Below are 7,522 nucleotides of genomic sequence, written 5' to 3'. Positions count from 1 at the left end.
CACAAAATAGCAGTTAAAAGATACTGTATATATCTGATGAAAGACTTAGCATTGCGTTCAGAATTTGTCAACAGAATAATCATTGCAACTAGATTACAAACAAACTGGACTTCACAAATATCCAAAGATGATGACAATGCAAACATTTTTCTGAAGATCAACCCTCTTAACAAACATTTCTAAAAGAGAAGGAAGAGGCCAAAATATTTAAACAGTGCATTTAGAGATATTCTAAGACATCCTTCAAAGACACTGAGCCCTACTCATGGAAATACCACCACCAACAACAAAAAAATCCAAATGACAAATAATACAAAAATGTAATAAAAACTAATAAATACTTCCTCTAACATATTAGGCACAAGAAGCCAACAAAAAGCCTGTATGGCCAATTAATGATAAGGCTATAAAAAGTGCCCTCAGAGAAAATGCAAGTACAGCAGAGAGATTTTATTTTATTTTTTAAACACCATTTTTCACTACGGAAAGAACTGGAGAGATTCCCATGCTGGAATCTTTCTGCCTAGAAGACTTGTCAGAGGAGTCTGAGGATCCTTCCAAAACTAAAATCATTGTCAAAAAAATATTGACACAAATGGACAAAATGAAGAGTAGGAGCTCAACAGGACCAGATGGTGCCCACCCAGGAGTTCCAAGGGAGCTCGGGGATGAAGGAGACAAACAATGATGTATAAATTCCTGACTAAACTGACCTGGTATCTGAAAATAAAAAATGTGGTGTCATTAAAATAAAATAAAATGATAAAATAAAGGTAGGAAAGGATTCCTAAGGGGTTAGATGCAAAGTCTGATTCTTATTCCAGGTCAGTTTGTAAAAACCTTAATAAAAGACAGATTGAATGAAAACTAGGATAAGTGTGATCTATTGGAAAAAGAAAATGTGGCTGTTCAAGGGGAAGTGTAGCCTTGAAAATCTATTGGACTTCTAGGTGTTGGATTTCAACAAGAAACTAGATACAGACCATCAGCTTGGTATAACCTACTTGGCCTCCACAAAGGTTTCAAAAAATTCTTTCACTAAAAGCTTTATAAGAACTACACTACCATACTCAAGAGAAAAAAAACACACACACAGGATAGATAATTCACTAAATTATGGGGAAAAGAAGGTAGGTATAATATGACCAGGTCTCAAGCAGTGAAAGAAAATCAGCAGATTATCACTGGGACCCCTGCTGGTCTATATAGTCATAAATATAACCTCACAAAAGGGGTGAGCTGGCAGTTTGCTGACAACACTGAGTTATTAAAGTAGGAAGGACAAGAGTCATGAAAAATTGCAGAAAGATCTTATGAAATTAAGAACCTGAGTAATAAAATGTCAGATGTTCAATATAGGTAAAAATACAGTTAGTCAGATGGAAGAAACAATCTCAATTCCACTTTTAAAGTCATGGCTGCTGAACTGAGCATTACAGCTTCAGAGCATGATCTTTGGATTATGATCTACAGTTCCATGAATATGGTCGCTCAGTAGTCAGTAGTAGTTGAAAAGGACTAAGCATATGTTAGAAACTATTGAAAAATTAATAGAGAATAAATTGGAAAACTTCATTATGGCATTATATAAATCCATGGTAGACCCGTATCTTAAATGTTGTTTATTTCTTAATCTCAGAAGGAATAGAGTAGCATAAAATATGCACAGAGAAAATGAGAAGGAAACCAAAGGTGTAGGGCAGCTTTTGTACAAGAATCAACAAAGCTAACAATATCTGACATACAAAAGAAGCAACTGAGGGAAGAAATGAGAAAATTACAAAATCATAACTGGTATGAAAAATGCAGTTAGGAATGACCTGCTTAATTTCTCTTCTACAGTAGCAGAACTAGGGGACATTAAATTAAGATAGCAGGAGACAGGCTCCACACACAAAAAGGAACTGATTCTCTATCTGGGACACCCATGATGCTGTGGGATGCAGAATCTTACCTGGCTCAAGTGGAGCCAGAATAATAGAAGATATCTTCTAAGACCTTGTTAGGTCTTGGATAACCTAAGCAAAGGGAAGTCAGGCTCAGTATATAAAATTCCCTGAGATGAAAACAGTCAGATAATGGTAAAAACGTAGAAGGGAAGCATCCTATATGCTTACTCTAGTTTTACTCCTTCCTAAACATTCATGTGCAGATTTTGTAGGAGTCAGAATACAGCATCAGATAGATCTTTGGTCTGACCCACTGTGATCATCTTTGTGTGTTTATAGCTTTAAGACATAAGGCAAGTGCCACCTGCAACACATTAATATTTTCCCCTAAAGATCAAATATATCACTGATGAACACAAAGTTATTTGTAACTTCCTCTTACATTCTTGGTACTGGGGTCTGTCTCATGTCCAGTGTTCAGCCAGATAGAGCACTGGACTCACCTGCTATGATTAAATTGATAATTCACTACCTTTTTGTCACATTTAGACCAGCAACTTTAATGACAGATCTTTGCATTTTTTTCCTAGCAGCAGGAGAAAATATTATCTTAATCTATTATTTTTGCATGGAACATGTCAGAACATTTTCCTTTGTTTTTGTTATACACTGCAATGGCCAATTAGTACACAACAAAAAGAAAATACTAGAGACTATGGCTGAACTAGTTTCAAAAACAGTTGGACAAATAAAATATTTATATTGAATAGATTTCACATTGCAGAGCCTGGGATTTGGCAACAGACATCACAAATCATGAGCAATATAGAGGATACAGAATTTAATTAACATAGCTAAAGATGGAAAAGAAAGCACACTGATATATGTAATATGGCTCTCAGCTTCAATATTCAGCAATAAAATAACAAGCCAATGCTTCTAAACCAATCTGAAATGAGTAAAAAACAGAAGCAACATAGTTGGAAGGTTATATTTCAAAATGTAATTAGTGTCAGAATATTTCAGAACTCCTAAAAGCAAATAAGTCACCAAGTTCAATACAAAGGGAAGCACGCATGACAAAGAAGTAATTTACAGAAGAAAACATACCTCATTATTTTTATTATTTAAATCTAATCATCATCAGATTAATTTAGAGAAAATGAAATGAAGGTAAAATACTACATCTTCATATTGCAAAAATAATTGGTGTCAAAGAAATTTTAATTTATTGGAAACAATCCCTTCTGTGCAATTATAGAGAGAAAAAAACTATTATGTATATTAAATAGCATATTTCGCTGTAAAATAGCTCTCCAAAGATTAGCCATGATTTAAATTAGTGGCCACAGAACATAATTTTCTATGTTCTATCTTCATGAAATTAAAGAAGACTCTGAAAAAGGCCTATGTGAGTATATTCAACAAGAAAAACAAACAGTAATTTATTTATAACTGCACATTAAGAGACCACTTGGACAAAGCTACATCTTAGTGTGCAAAATGCTGAAGTGTATTTTCAAAAAAATAAAGTGCATGTTCCAACACAACTGCCAGGGGGATACTCACTTTATATCAGAATCCAAATATTTCCACAATGCTCCCACAAAGTCATAATGCTAAGCACTGCCAACATGTCATCTATATGACTGAGCAAGAGTACCACCTCCCTTTGGCTGTGACAAAGTGGCCACACTACCAAGCTTATGCAGGCATCCAAACATGAAAACAGAGCACTGACACTTACACACATGGCAATTTTCAGTGCTCCAAACTAACCTCCTCTGCAAAAATTTCAAAAACACTTCAAAAAAGTTGTTCAGAGATAGGAATGTTACTAACAGTTTTCTCTCAACTGCTACAGGTTGAATAGTCTGAAATAGAGATTGGGAAATGTGCAGATACTCTGTGGCTGGTTCACAGGAAATTTCTCTTTTCCTCTGAAACATGTCTAGTGACAAGAAGAGAGATCAAGAGACTTCCTTTCTTTCCAGCAAGGCAGGAAATGTGCCATTCTTGCATTGTCTTCTAGCTGTTTTCCTGCAACCAGGATGTACAGAAAAACATTAATGTGTAAGTGTGAAAATAACAATATAAGTTTTGTATTGTTTTGCCCCTTCCAAATTCAGGCTCAGCTGGAGTTCTGTGCACAGTCAGGCCAGTTTTTTTTATCCAAACCAGTTCATCCATCCCTAATCAAGATGCTAGCAACCAGCTGTGTTGATCCTCTTGTATTCAGCACACAGCCTTTCTGTGCTTTGCAGAAAAAATCTCACTTTAGACTATGCTCAGTCAAGAGTGTTTTTTCCAACAACAATCCACAGGTGCAAGCTCTCCGGCTTTGGCTTTGCTCAGTATGAAAGCTAATTGCATAGCCCTTGGACAACCATTTAGACCTGCATCTCTTAACCTTTGCACGGCTGAGATTAAGCACTGTATTCAGCACTACAGTACAGAGCAGGGGCAAACTCACCTAATTACCCCTCTACACTTCCTCCTATAATGACATTTTTCAATGCACTGCTCCCACCTCAGCTCTCAGTCTCCAGTCTTCCTGCTAACTATTCTCTCCTACCTCCCCAAGATGAAGAAGGTATCTCTTACCAGTTCAAAGGTGTCATTGCATACTCCTTACATCCCTCTCTTCCTAAACCCTTGGGTGGCTTTCCATACCAGCTCCTGTCACAAGGTTTCAGTTACATTATCTAAAGAACAGGCATTAGCAGCTAGGAAGATATATATGTCTATACGTCCAGCTATGTGATTATTTAAAGAGGTTCAGCATGCACAGCAGAAACACAGATCATGACAGGGCTGGCTGACAGCCATGCACCACAACATGTTCCAGTGTCCTAGTGATTCTGTTGTGCAGACATGATGTGCCTACCATGTACACATATCTGTATGTCTCTACTGTTAATCAGGATGCAAAAGGCAGACATGATTATGAAAACATTCCTCCTCTTCACCCTTCATCTAGGCATAGCTGAGGAGTCTAGATTTAATGGACTACCTGGAGTCATCTAACAGATTAAATTCCATCATGGATTATAAATCCCTTTGATGGGGATATCAGGTTTGCCTTGCTTTTGTGGCATGCAGTCCTCTGAAGAAAGGAAGATAAGTAGTCTTTAAACAACCACTAAAAGGATCCTTTTCAAGTTGGTGTCAGCAGGTATGACAACAAAAGGTGACTGTGCCCTTATCACCCTTTCAATTACAAAGCAGGGGAAAAGGTTCACTATAAGGTCTTTGAAAGGAACAATGCCACATAAATAAAAAAGTTTTCATAGTTTTGTTGTAAAATTTGCTAAGTGCTAAGAAAGAATGTTTCTTTTTTTTTTTTTTTTTTTAAGAAAATGCAACAAACAAAATGGTAACCAAAAAAGGAAATGTAGGATTTGTATGACATATATATACTGCATGGGAGAATCTAAATAACAGACTCAGTTCATCGCTGTCTTTCATTTTAATATTAACAAAATAAGTTATCAGATAACCCTGGCCCATGGAATTCTCTGATGAAGAGCCTTCTCACAGATCTCATAGCATGGTAGGCTTTTTTTTTTAAAATGAAATCCTGTGACAGTGTCAGCACAATGTTGTATTACATTAATGCAGTAAAGGTGGAAAGAGTGAGAAACCAGGCAACCACAACGCTGACTTGGGGCTATAGACCCCTAGGCCCTCCAAAAGGGATAGGCTTTTTTTTTTCCTCTTTTCTTTCTGCAGCATAACCTATGTAGTCCTACAGTTGGGTTTGATGTATGTGAACTTCATTTACATGTCTCAAGCATCCACAGCCCTTGAACAAGGGCTGCATCGCATGCAGAATGGCCAACTTGCACAAGGGTATGTTGGGGTATCCCCCAAGAAGCGGAAGCCCTTCTTGGAGCTTGGGCTCCTCCAGCAATTACACTGTAGTACACTGTAGTAAGGAATCATATCTCAAACTTCAGCCCCAAGTAACTGACGTGGTCCAGTTGTGACAGTGGTTTTGTTTTCTCCACCATAATTTTTCAGACAGTGTCATACCCTATTTACTCATATTGTGGTAGCTTTTGAAAGACCTAACTTTAATTGATATTTTACTGTTCCAAGACTATTTTACACTGTTATTCAGTAGTTAGTGACATGGTTTGTAATAAAATGTACAAACATGTCCATTAAAATATGACTCCTCTCTATTTAAGTTTTACATATTTAAAACAGTAGGTATCCACTATATGTTTTATGAGCAGAAAATGCAATGCAGCCCCAACCCATCAAAATTACCATTATTAATTCCTTAGAACTTGATTCCTTAGAATTTAGAATTGCCGTTTAACTAGTCACTTGATACCTATGTTTTGGGAATGGTTTTATTTCCCCTTTTTTTTTCTTTATTCTCAACTCTGATATCTCAGTCAGTTTAGCACTATACCAGTAGGTGGTGAATGGTAAAGCAAATACCTGCTTCAGCTATTTTGTATTTTTGAACAGCTATTTTTAATATCTTTTGCCAAGATTTGCATAAACCAGAGTTTGATATACCAGAAACACCTATACATATACATAACATACGTTCACCACTTAAAATATAGACATTGAAAGCTCACATTTAATACCTGAGACTGAAGTCCCTTCCTATCATTCTGTACGTTCTCTTCAATTTCTACATACTAGTAATACAGAATTATACATTATACATACAGAATTTTAAATTGTGAGAAGCCTGAAACCCTACATTCCCATCCATTTAAAAAACTGATCAATGCCTGAAGGGATAAAGACTCTCTGGCAAGTTCCGCTTTGGTATTAAGGTCAGTTGAGATTTGAGAGACAGCTTTGGTTAATAGTGTCATGCCCCTGCCAACCTGCAGTTGTGTAGCATGCCCAAAGCCTACAGTATATTGGATAGGAGCTGCATTAGTGAGACCTTTGTCCTGTGTCAGGGTGGAGGGTGGCTGTTGTGAATGGATGCACTCATGTAAAGAAAAACTTTCTACGAATGCAGCAGTTACTTTTCCTCCTCTCTATTGCTGTCTGGACTCCAGATAGCACTAGCACCTTCAAAGTCATTCAGGTAGGCAACAAAACACAACCCTAACAAATGCATAACAGCCCAACATCACCACAGCAGCTTTGTCTCCAAAGGAAGCAATTCAAAATCCAAATTTAAGTCATTCCCATATGTGCTATCAAAATACAGAAACTTTATAAAATGAAGCAGATATGCACTGAAAGGAATATCGTTTGGGCTACAGCCTGTCATCTTTGTTCAGGCAAAATTCCTACCCAAGTCAGTAGCACTTGTGTGTTTTGTTTTTTTCTTTTTCCTGATATAACAAACAGGCACAAACTATAGTCACTATAAGAAGTCACCATAAGAAGAAAATGATCAGTTATTACTAATGGATTTATCGACTCCGCATTTAGATCAGGAGTGCAGTACATTTCTGTATAGATATCTCAGACTGATGCCTGAAGCGTAATGAAGATAATGTTTTTCCTAAACAGTGTAAGTTTTGTAAGTAAGACGGCTGAAACTGAGCTTTGCTTGTGTGCAAAAAAAGTCACGTTATCACCATCTTTCTTTAGCAATGAGATATGCAAGAAAAGCCATACAGGCAGGAGCTTCAGTTTGCTCCTAG

The 7,522-nt window shown here is 36.9% G+C and overlaps 1 long non-coding RNA gene across 1 annotated transcript in view; it reads right to left on the bottom strand.

The window, feature by feature from the left end:
- Positions 1 to 516: 516 nt before the first annotated feature.
- Positions 517 to 7,522, bottom strand: part of LOC121074515 — a 65,598-nt gene continuing 58,592 nt past the window's right edge. The window contains exon 3 of the long non-coding RNA XR_005822396.1: positions 517 to 3,929. This is a non-coding gene — a long non-coding RNA (uncharacterized LOC121074515). The remainder of the gene's footprint in view (positions 3,930 to 7,522) is intronic.

Source organism: Cygnus olor, chromosome 1, assembly GCF_009769625.2.
Source record: "Cygnus olor isolate bCygOlo1 chromosome 1, bCygOlo1.pri.v2, whole genome shotgun sequence".
NCBI lineage: Eukaryota > Metazoa > Chordata > Aves > Anseriformes > Anatidae > Cygnus > Cygnus olor.
Note: the sequence above shows the minus strand (reverse complement) of the source record. Positions and strands in the feature narration are given on the sequence as shown.